We start from the raw sequence: 12,297 nt of genomic DNA, 5'->3' as shown, positions 1-12,297 counted from the left end.
TCCTTTTGGGTTCGACCCTTTACTTGCCACTAACTAGTTTAGTGTAAGTTTAGGTATTATAAATGATTAATTTGGTTAGGGTGGTAGCATAACGACCTATTTAACCCGCGATCAGTGTCTTGTTCCATCGACATCTTTGAAAACAATGAAATTAGGTAAGTGTTAAACAATTAAAAAAAACATCCGAAAAGGAAAAAAACAAAGCACATAATATTAAATATGCATTTACACTTACCAAATGCCACAACCTCTTCTTCCTCATCAAACTTGACATGCTCTGGCCAATTTTTCACAATACTTCGGCGTCTAAATTTTGTTCTTTCACACCACTGTCCAGTCCACCTGACTCAGTCAACTCTTCTTCACTCTCTGACTGAGATTCAAGTTTGTCAGAGTCAAAATTTAACCTTTTGTTGCTTTCAGCATGAATATATGCATGAGACTTCTCCTTTTGGAGTCCCACTGAACAGGTTGTATTTATTTGAGGTTGTGTCAAGGGTTCACCTCCAAAATTAGAAGACGTCATAGGATGATTCTTTTGAGTTTGTTGCATAGCTTCCAAGGGTGAAACAACTCTTCTTTCTAATTGGGATTTAGCTCCAGTCAAAGGAGAGACAATAGGTTGTTGTGTAGCTCCCACCAGCAGTGCACCTGTTTTAGCTCTAGGAAAAGGTTGTTTACTCGGATGTTATGTAGCTTTTTGAGGCTACTTTGATGCTTTAGTTGGCTGAGTTGTTTCTTTATGAGGGACTTGTGTTGTTTCTTGTGACGGAAGTGCACCAGATTTAGCTCTAGTAAAAGGTGGAATAGTCGGATGCTCTGTAGCCTTATGCTGCTTTGATGCTTTAGTAGGTTGAGTTGTTCCTTTGTGAGGCTGTAGTGTTTCTTTATGAGGGAGTTGTGATGTTTGTGGTGTTACAGATTGTAACATAGGATACGATCTAGGTTGTGATGGGGTTAAAGGAGGTTTTGATGACATCTTATGTTTGGATTTTGATGGCATTATAGTTGGCATACCTGCTTTTGATGCAGCAGCTACAGATGAAGATGATGTAGATGTGGGTTTTGATGCATTAATAGAAGATTTGATTGGTTGCGATATGTGCCCAAACGTTTGTGATCTTCCAAGTGTCGGAGGGCTAAATGGTCCCCATTGGGTGGATGGGTTAGAAGACTCAGAAAAGTTGGATTGTGACACTGCAATATGGCTGGACTTAGATTGTAAGGATGTTGAAGTGGGTTGCTTATTTGAAGAAAATTGAGCCTCGCCAAGAGTAAAAGCAGTTCTTTTACTTCTGTAACTCATTATGAGACACTAATTAACAGAAACAAATACAACTAGTCAGAAGTTATGTTTACAGCATAGGATATCAGACAGATTATAGTTGTTTAGATGTGCCTCATTTCCTTGTCAGAAAAGCTCAGACCTTAGTAGATGCAGCAAGATGAACAAAATTTACTGTGTGACCACTCTGTGGCAATAGAACAAAAAATATCTAAAACATCTGCATTGGCTACCAGATAAGATGAACACAGAAAAAACATTAATCTAAAAACACCTGCTACTTCATAAGATAAACATGGACGAAATGCAGGATCAGTCAGAATAGAAATGCTCCGCATAATTAGATCAAACTCTTATTATTAGGTCCTTGAGTTGATGTGCAAGAAACAAATACAAGATGAGTTTCCACAACTAACCTAGATTTACCATATGGACATCAGAAAAGGTGAAAGTAAACTGTTTTGCTGCGGAAACTACAGGTTACATTATGTACAAATGCCAGTATACTTGGTTGCCTTCTAGAATAAATACTCTCTGATTTTCAAGTTCCCATGATCAAACATTTGCACGAGCAAAAGCTTCTTTCGAACAGTTTATTAGCAAGAGAATACAATTACACATGCATGCAATCTACTAAGGGAAACATGCCTTATAAGAAATCAAAATCTACCCTCTAATTATAATCAACCTAGTGCAAAATTAAAGTTTTTTAGACCAAATTCCTGTATTAGAATTGAAACTGTAGCTGTTAGTGTCATAGTAATTTTTTATTCTTGATTCTATTTATTTATTTATCAAAGCGCAGTTGATTATCCTTCACAAGTTCCTGCTGATATATCCAAATAAAGAGTGGAAACAATAACATGTCATGACGTCAATTTACAATGTGTGATAGAAGACACAGGGATGTTATGATTAAGGGCAGATGTTTGGATATTTTAGCGAAAATAAAGCATCAAGCCAAGTAATATTCATATGGAGCCCCAATACATAAATTTAAAGACATTATTTTCACAAACAACATAATTAGTTGCATAGTGATACAAAATACAAATAGATCAGACAGCAGAAATTATCAACCCAACACATTATAATCAAATTTTCGAGATCAAAGCCGATATCAGCACCAATGCTAAAATTAAATTATTTAAAGTTTGAAAAACCTGTTATCATGATTGTGGGGATACCAAATCGTTTTCAGATCTACATTGAAAATATAGATACTACTTACTGCTTACCATTAAACAACTGCAACAGGAAAGTAAACTGGTAATAAATGTAGATCATTACTCCTCATCCTTAGATAATGATGGCTTTCCTAAGTTGCTTGGGTCAAATACATGTACCTCTACCTTCACAGGAGTATTATGATCTGGGAATGACCCTGTCACCAAAACGCAAGTAGACATTGTTAATAATGATATAATCTGACCGGAAAAAAGGGCTAGGACTATAAACTTGCATGTATTCAACTTTTTTTGTACTTCACGTAAAAAAATTCTAAAATCATTCATTTTATCCCCCCCGTAAGATATGCCTCCTTTACTGATGCATACTATCGTTGCTGTCTAATGGTGAAAAAAAGGTTATGTGAAACAGCTTGAGTCGATTATCATTTTGCAATCAATCAGTCGAATCATTTTATAAAATGCTGCAAGGTACATAATATGTACAATAAGAATCATGAGAATACTTCTGACTCAAAATATTCAGCAACTTGAAAAGGCTACAGGCAAAAGGCATCAAGGACTGGACTGCCCAGCAACTATATGAAATGAGAGATCAAATAAGGATTATAAGAGCAGACTAGAACCATATTAACTGGCAATTAAATGTTAATTGTTTTATATACTCCATATATGCAGTCTATTGTACAAAACAAAACAAAACAAAAATCACTTAAATAATTATTACGGGAGTACATCAAAGCAACCATATAACCTATGATATAAGCCTTATGTTCAAAAGTAAAAAGACAAAACATTCTATATTTCCAAATGACATCCAGTTAGTAATATCTAAGAAAAACCGCTATAACTGTTAGATGGTATGAGAAAATCGATTGTAATTCACAAATAGAATTAACAAAACATAAAGGGATAAATTCAGCAAAAGGAAATATTGATTAATGACAAATATAAACTCATAATTAAATTCAGCAATTACAAATCCAAATTAAAAAATAAAATAGGAAACTAATCATTCATTGTCGTTATCTACTTCGGGTAACTCATCCCCTAAATCAAACAAGTCTCTAGGCTTAGTCTTTACAACATGATACCATCCTTTTCGTATCTCGTCTTCAATGTAGAAAACCTGTTTTGCTTGAGATGAGAAAATAAAAGGATCATCTTGCAAATTTCTTCCTGAATGCATCAACTTTGAGAAATTAACACATATAGAGCCATTTTGATCTGATTTAACACCCCTATGTATATCTACCCAAACACAATGAAACAATACAGCTTTGTAAGTCCCATAATAGTCCAATTCATATATATCCTTCACTTTCCCATAGTATGCTTCTCCATCTGCTTCTACCATGATTCCAGAATTTTGGGTAGTCAAACGGCTATCACGGTCCATGATCTGAAATATATACCCATTGATCATAAAGCCCTTCATTTTTTTACCATAACAATTCAATCCCCCTGCCAGAATTTTTCTATCCCATCTTCGGTGGTTTCATCTATTGAGTGTACCTATCATGGTAGAATATAAAGTCAAAAACAGTGTGCTGTTATTGTAAGAAAATTGAACACATTAGGATACATATATATCACCTGACTTCACAACCACTCTTCGAACTCGTTGATGATCCAATCACTTTCATCACTTTCAGTGATTGGGTTATATGTATTCATTTGTCGCTTTAGATTTAAAAATTCTCTTTAGAGAAAGGAAAAAAAATTATCATGATATATTATAATAATTGGTTATTCATAAAATAGAATAATACTTGCTACTTACTCGGGAAGATCTTGAATTTCATCAGAATAATGCAGTAAAACATAGCGATGAGCTTGTTTTAAGCTTTTGTCATCTAGTCGGAAATTGACCTCTTTCCCAATTACTCGACCGCCAGAATTACACAAGTATTTTCCAAAATTGGGACTATCATCATCAATTCGTTTAGGTTTGTTATAGACAGTCTTAACACCTTCAAGATATCTTGAACAAAACCTAATGGTCTCCTCTAAAAGGTAGCCTTCTGCAATTGACCCTTCAGGTTGGGCTTTATTAGCTACATGTGACTTTAGATGGGCCAAGTACCTTTTAAATAAGTCAAATTATAATTAAAATACAGTACACTTATATATTTTCTAAATGAATTTAGATTAGACATATATGTAGATAAATTTAACCTCTCAATGGGATACATCCATCTGTATTGTACTGGTCCACCAAGTTTAACCTCCTCCACTAAGTGAATTAGAAAATGAACCATGATTGTGAAAAACGAAGGCAAAAACTCCATTTCCAACTCACAAAGGGTTAATACAATTCCTTCTTGAAGAGCATCTAGATCATCAGGATCAATAGCAGTGGAGCATAATTGCTTGAAAAAGTAAGACAATTTTGCAAGCAAATCAATTACTTTTGTTGCATTAGAAGCACTTAATGCGACGGGAAGGATATCTTGCATCAACACATGGTTGTCATGGCTCTTAAGGTTAATCAACCATATTTGCTTCATGTTCACGCATCTAGAAAGGTTAGATCCATAGCCATCAGGGACTCCGAGTTTTTGTAAAACTTTTAAGAACCTCTCTTTCTCTTCTACAGACATAGAATAAGAAGTTGAAGGCATATGATTATCTTGACCCCAAAGATGTGGCTTTATGCCCCATCCTTGAAGGGAATCTCGATCATCCTTCTTATCTCTGCTTTTATCGGTATTTAAGAGAGTATTTAAAATATTGTCACACACCTTTTTTTTCTATGTGCATTACATCTAGATTATGCCTTAACAAATTATGCTCCCAATACTACAAATCATAAAATATGCTTCTCTTGGTACCAATGACAATATCTTCTTCATTGTTACCCTCATTACCTCTCTTTCTTTTTTATGCCTTCCCATAAACATACCCAACCTTTTCTTGTAGCCCCAATATGTCAGTCCCACTAAGCCGAGGTGGAGCTTCACCATGCTCTTCGCTTCCGTTAAAACTGTCACTCTCAAATCGATATGGATGAAATGATGGAAGCCATTTTCGATACCCACAATAACAAGTATTACTCCCAAATTTTTCAGAAGGAGTCGAATGAATCAATGCATATAGGGAATGCCATATAGCCTTTGGTGCTCAGAGTGGAGAGCATTGCATAACCAGGAAAGTCATTAATAGTCCAAAGCAAAGCGGCTCGCAATTTAAATTTCTCTCCATCATAAGCATCAAAAGCAACCCCACTCCATAACAATTTCAATTCATGGACTAGTGGCTGCAAATACACATTGATGTCAATTCCGGGACTTGTTTTACCGGGAATGATAATAGACAACATAAATGAAGATGGTTTCATACATAACCACGGTGGAAGATTATAGGGAATCAACACCACAGGCCATGTACTATAAGTCGTGTTCATCAAACAATATGGATTAAACCCATCACTTGCAAGTCCTAATCGAACACTACGAGGATCTGAGGCAAAATCCTCATAATGTTGATCAAATGATTTCCAAGCTAATGCATCTGAAGGGTGCCTTAACATCTTCTTATCAACATCATTCAATTTATCATTATGAGTATAATTCCATCGCATATCTTCTGCTGTTTTTGAGGACATGTAAATTCTCTTCAGTCTAGGGATAAGAGGAAAGTAACGCATTACCTTAGCTGGCTCACCACTCCTAGAAATAGTCTTATCTTGATCTCTGACATTATCATTTGTACCCTTATTTTTCTTCCATCTTGATGTACCATAAACATGACACTTGTCTTCCTTTGAAAAATCACCCCAATACAACATACAGTTATTTAGACAAGCATCAATCTTCTCATACCCAAGGCCAAGGTCTTTTATTATTATTCTCTTACTTTGATAATAAGACGAGGGGAACTCCAGAATTTGGGGAAATGCGTCTATGAGAAGCTCGAGTAGCATATTAAAGGATTCAGCAAACCAATAGTTCATACATTTTATGTGAAAAAAGTGTAAAAGAAAAGACATTTTAGAAAATTTAGTACACCCGTCATACAATTTCTCATCAGAAACATCAAGTAATTTCTTATATTTAGCTTCATCTTCCGTTGTTGAAAATTCTAAATCAATCTCCTCTTCATAGAAGACAGGTTTTTCAAGATACTCGTCATTTTCATTATTTTCATGTTGTTCAAAGGTTTGGTCATTTGAGGGTTTTTCAAAACTAAAAGTATATCTTAATAGGCCTCCCATATCATCTCGACCTTCAAACCTTGTTTGATTTAGAGGGGATCCTTGGCTAGTACTCCCTTCATCACACCCAATCATACGCTGAAGCAAATCCCCTTGACTATGAAAAATCCATTTCTTGTATGATTTATAAAACCCATTAAACAAGATATGTTTTTCTACTTCATTTACACAAAGCCATTTATCCACTTTACATGTCTTACATGGAAACCGAATCTTTCCTTCTACCTGAGCTACCTTAGCAAATTTAATGAATTGCATACAACCTTTGACATATTGATTGTGGCATTGTGGAAGTTCTATCCAACTTTTATCCATATCTATACATAATTAATACTTTAATAAGGGAACTGTAATTTTGACCAAAAAAATAGAAAATTTTAAAACATACTTATCAGAATAAATATCAATTTTTTCACAAACTAAAATACACAACAAAGCAGATTGTGGTACCATACTTTTAGTTCATATATTCTGATCATAAAACTGAGGAAAGGTCAATCATTATAGCCATGTAACGGGAATAAAAGTTATAGGTATAGGATTTACTATATGAAATATAACCTATCGATGCAATTTTCATTGAAAACTATTTAAAACTCACTATATAACAATAAAAAAAATAAAAAAAAATCACCCACAAATATACAATTAAACCAACAAAAGCAAGGATGATGAACTATTGGAGATACCAAATAGTTATAAATCACTAAGTTGCTTTGTCAAAGTCATTACAAACCATACAAACAAAATTACAACATGCTTACTAAATAATTACAATCTTAAAGCTTGATCTTAAACTAAACTATCATAACTTGAACTAGTAGCATATAAGATGTGAGTAATACCTTGGTATAGCTGTCTTCAAGAGTCTGCTAAACTAAGCAAGTAGTGACCAAAAGAATCCAAAAGGATGAATGCTGGAAAAAAAAATACAGGCGACATACATACATTAGATGATATATTACATAATATAACGAATTATGTTCGAATGACAAAAAAAAAAAAAAAAAAAAAAACAAAATAGAGGGAAAATAATACTCAAAAGACACTTCAATTCAAAACAGTGATAACAAAAACAAATATGGAAATTCAATACTCAAATGCAAAGTTTACATGGGAGATAACAATAGAAAAATACACATCAGTAGTGGAATCAAATTGGGAGAGTTTGAAGTTGTTAGAAAAATACTCATTGAATGAATTTACTAGGCATTTGATATATTTGAAAAACATGAGATGCTGGTTCAGGTGGCTTTTGTGTGGGCTGCGTAGGCTTTTCGCAATTCAATGGTGTTTGTTGAGACTTGGAGTAATGAAGTAGTAGGAGCTATGGGTTTTGTGAAACTTGTTCTCGATTTTAAAAAATATAATTCAAGAGTTTGCTCTGTTCCTGGCTTCCGGCTACCAGAGCTATGATTTTTAGAAGTTATTGGCTTCCTCATGCTCCTGGTATTATAAAAATCAATACTGACGCTGCAATGTTGGAGGAGAATGGTGTGAGGTAAGGGGCGGTTTTTAGGGATGCTGCAGGTTGTGTTCTTACAGTGGTGGTGCGTAGGGAAGTCTGCAGAAGTTCAGTTGAGGTTGCTGAAGCTCTCGCTGCTAGATTGGGGTTACAGGTTGCCTTAAGTCTTGGTTATCAAAAGGTGGAAGTAGAATGTGATGCTACTAATTTATCAGGTGCAATTAATTTGAAGTGCTTTGGGAGGTCTGTTTTTGATCTACTGGTGGAAGATATATGTAGCTTGGGGGACAATCTTGATAGTTTTTCTTCCCATCGTGTGAAAAGGAAGGGTAATACAGTACGTAGCACACTTATCTGATAAACTTATTCCTTCAAATGGGGTGGAGCAATTGTTTGTAAATTCCTTTCCGCAAGGGGTCCTGTCCTTGGCAGAGCTTGGTGTAATCTGATTTGTGGTTAATATATATTATGCTCCCTTTCCCGTCTAAAAAAAAAGTTGTAGGGAAAACAAATACTTATCATGCCAGAAATTTTAATAAAACAAAGAGATAGAAGACATCACAAGGTCCATCCTCAACTACATCTTGCTCAAGTAGCTTATCCCCCCTCTCTATTTTTATTATTATCCCATTTAGCTGAAGAAGGTAATAGACCATCACCTATTATGAATTATCAAATTAATATTCATTAACTATGGATCTAGAAATACTTAAGCTCAAAACTCACAGCCAACTATAGACATTTAGAGATACAAAACAGAAATTTTCATCCATAACGATATTATATTTAGGCAATGCTTATGTATATTACCTCCAATTCTTCCAGCTGTTTCTCCTGCTTTTTAGCTTTTGATTTTCCACTTCTTTGCACTTCAAATACCACAGCTTCTCCTCTGATGACCTGTGCGTTAATGAGGTCAACAAATCTGCTGGTTAATTGTAGTTGTGCATTTTGTTTCAATTTAAAAAAAGAATATCAAGTTTGAATGCAATGTATATGTAAACATTTAATTAAACGACTGATTGAACACGAGTCATAACATAGGGAATGCAACAAAACAACATTTCCCCACATAAAGTCCTTTCTCCGTCTTACATGAGATTTTACTACGACATTCCTTCCTACCAAAACTCAGGCATAATGCTCTTAGTAAAAGAACCAATAACTTAAGTGAGTACAAGCCTACAAGGTCAGGTCTTCAGAATACACTAACACCTAATGTAAACAGTTAAGAATCATCAAAACCAAAAAAAGGAGCAAAGCAAAATATGAAAAGCCTAGTGATTTTTCAGTACCTCAAGTATCCAAACTTAAACACCATTAAAACTGAGGACAAAAATTATCTTACCATGAAACTCAAACCACCTAAAGAAGCACTAATGATATATTTTGTTAGTAATAACTTGAGGCAATGTGTTTTTCTACACGAATTTCCGTAACCACCCAACACCACTTCTAAATTGGTCATGAATGATGACACAAATTTATGATGACGATTATATACATGGGGTCTTGAGGGATGGACAAGCATTACCATTGACATTGATATGAGCCTTTCCTTACAAAAATACATAAAAATTTATTCTTAATACGGCCTATCAAACGGATCACGAGAAAACTAGACAGAGAGTTCACACTAACACTATATAAATTCTCAAATAGTCCACAGGCTCAAACAGCATTACAGTCACAAAGCTAAATTGCAATTGGCAGTCAACAAAATACTATGACACTACCAATCAAGACAAACACACACCATAACATAGGAAAGAACTTCCAATTCTTTACCAATAAAAAAGTTAGAATATAATTCGAGTAACAATTATAGGGTTTAACAATTAGGTTTAGAATCATGTATTTCTTTGTTGTATAAAATGTATACAAGCTTTTCAGACTATATAAGTCTTAGCTTTCATAGAATAAGCATAGTTAGGTAATTTGTTTATTTGTTAAAAGGCCCTTAAGCTTTAAAGTTTCCAAGGCCAACAAAATATTTAGGCGTGTAATATTTCCACCAAGTTGAATATCAAAGCTTCAGCATTTACACTTCTATATCAACAGCTATAAAAGTCCTTACTCTAATTTTCAAAACAAAATAAATTTCAGTCAAGAGAGGAAAAATGCTAAGAAAAGGGGGGAAATAGAGCGATTATATGTTAAAAAACAACCTTGTTCTGATCCTTGGATAAGTAAGAAATAATAATACTTGGTTATTTCCAATAAAACAAAACAATGAGAATTGTGGCAAACAGTATTCAGAACAAGAACAAAGCGAAGTTTTTTATATCGACTTTAAACACAATATCAGCCATTAGCAGAGAAATGAAAGGTTGTAGCCTGTAAGTGTGAATTTCTTTACCAATAAAAAAGTTAGAATATAATTAACCAATTCAATCACTCAATTAATTCGTTAATTCAACCAATTGTTCAACTAAAATTGGAGATTATAATTATCATGCATGCAGCTATCAATATACATAATAATTAAAGAAAAAATTGATGAAAAAAAAAAAACTTCGGAGATCTTTGGGTTGAATCTTTATAATTTTTCTCCAACAAACAATAGCAACGATGAATCCAAAGTCACAATACAAATTAACCCCAAAACTCAATTAAGATAACGTTTTTGGCAAATTATGAAGAGTATTAATTCAATCTGAAATTCACATCATACGCTTCAAATATACAGGAAAAAAAAATTAAAGAGGTAAGTAAGAAATGGGTTGAGATGATTATATGCTAACCGAAATCAAGGAATTTGGGACTTTTTTTGTGAAGATTCAAAGTTTTTAGGCGAAATTCAGAGCAGCGAGTAAGGTCGGTGGTTATGTTGGAGCTGATAGTGAGGACGACGTGGGTACAGTATCCCGCTATCCCGGGATATTAGAATTTTAATTTTGGGTGAAATTTTAATTTCAGTGGGTTATGTAATTGATAGTTGGGTGACACGTTTCACTCTATTCACTATAATGACGCTTTTGAGGGTCACAATGTATTTTGGCTCTTAAAAACGTCAAAATATATAAATTATGTATTCGTGAATGGAGGAAAATTATGACCCATTACAAAAGCGTCAAGGCTAAAGCGTCAAAATTTACTCTATTTTCTTGTAGTGAGAATTTAAACGGAGAAAGAAGATGAAGTGACAAATGAACTGAAACTATAAAAGTAGTTTAGAATATATATCCAACACAAAAGATAATAGTGACAGTATATTTTCAAATGTATGTCAAGTAATTAATAATGATAAAAAAAAAAAAAAAGTAATAATGATCAAATTTATTCAGTTACTATTCTATCACAAAATAATTTAATTAAAAAAAAAAGTAAAGTACCTTAATAAGCGATGAGCATGCGACATTGACAGTGAAAATTGTATTCTTGTATTTGTATTACATCCTTCATTTGAAGGGTTACTGGTAGAGGAGTTGTGGTAATTATAGCACTTTTTGATTGACATAAAAAGTGAGCAGTTAGGGAAAAAACAAAATTTCGGGGGAGAGCAGTTGTGATAATTTTAAAGGCATAGAGCTTTTTTTTTTTTTTTTTTTGAAGAATGGTAATTGGAGCAGTTGTGGACTTGTGATAATTGATACTCTGTAAGTGAGAAATATCAATAAGATTATGTAGAAGTTTTCTGTAAAAAAAATAAAAATTAAAAATTAAAAATAATAAAATAATAATAATAAATTTAATTATGCAATTTAAGAGGGGTAATTTTGGAAAGTGAAATTTATCACCTGAAACCCCTTTCTCTTTATATATTACTACAGGTAAAATAAATTAATGAGTTTAAAAATTGTTGTTAAAAAAATATAGCTATTATAAAACTATGTGTAATTAAAAAATATATGTCGATGAGTTCATGAGACTAAATAATAGAGTATGAATTATCAAAAAAAAAAGGGATGGTAGTTTTTTTTTAAAAGGTGGTAGTTTTTTTTAAAGGTGGTAGTTTTTTTAAATTAAAAGATAAAAGAAAAAGAAAATGAGAAAGGTATGTTAGGAAAGTGAAATTTATCACCCAAAACCCCTTCTCACTTTATATATTACTATAGATATATTTTGGATATTTTAATTAGACAAAATTATATTATATTGTTTAATTAAAAGAGCCAAATTTCCTAAATAATTAACTAGGAAT

The 12,297-nt window shown here is 33.3% G+C and overlaps 1 long non-coding RNA gene across 1 annotated transcript; it reads right to left on the bottom strand.

The window, feature by feature from the left end:
- Nucleotides 1-6,746: 6,746 nt before the first annotated feature.
- On the bottom strand, nt 6,747-11,026 carry LOC145559642 (uncharacterized). The gene is made up of 3 exons (XR_014092819.1): nt 10,898-11,026; nt 8,964-9,053; nt 6,747-7,605 (listed from the first exon to the last, which is right to left on the bottom strand). It is a non-coding gene; the product is annotated as an uncharacterized LOC145559642 (long non-coding RNA).
- Nucleotides 11,027-12,297: the final 1,271 nt, after the last annotated feature.

The sequence above is a fragment of the Chenopodium album genome, chromosome 9, assembly GCF_948465745.1.
Source record: "Chenopodium album chromosome 9, dcCheAlbu1.1, whole genome shotgun sequence".
NCBI classification, from domain to species: Eukaryota; Viridiplantae; Streptophyta; class Magnoliopsida; order Caryophyllales; family Amaranthaceae; genus Chenopodium; species Chenopodium album.
The sequence above is the reverse complement of the archived record's forward strand: the minus strand, read 5'-3'. Positions and strand labels throughout refer to the sequence as shown.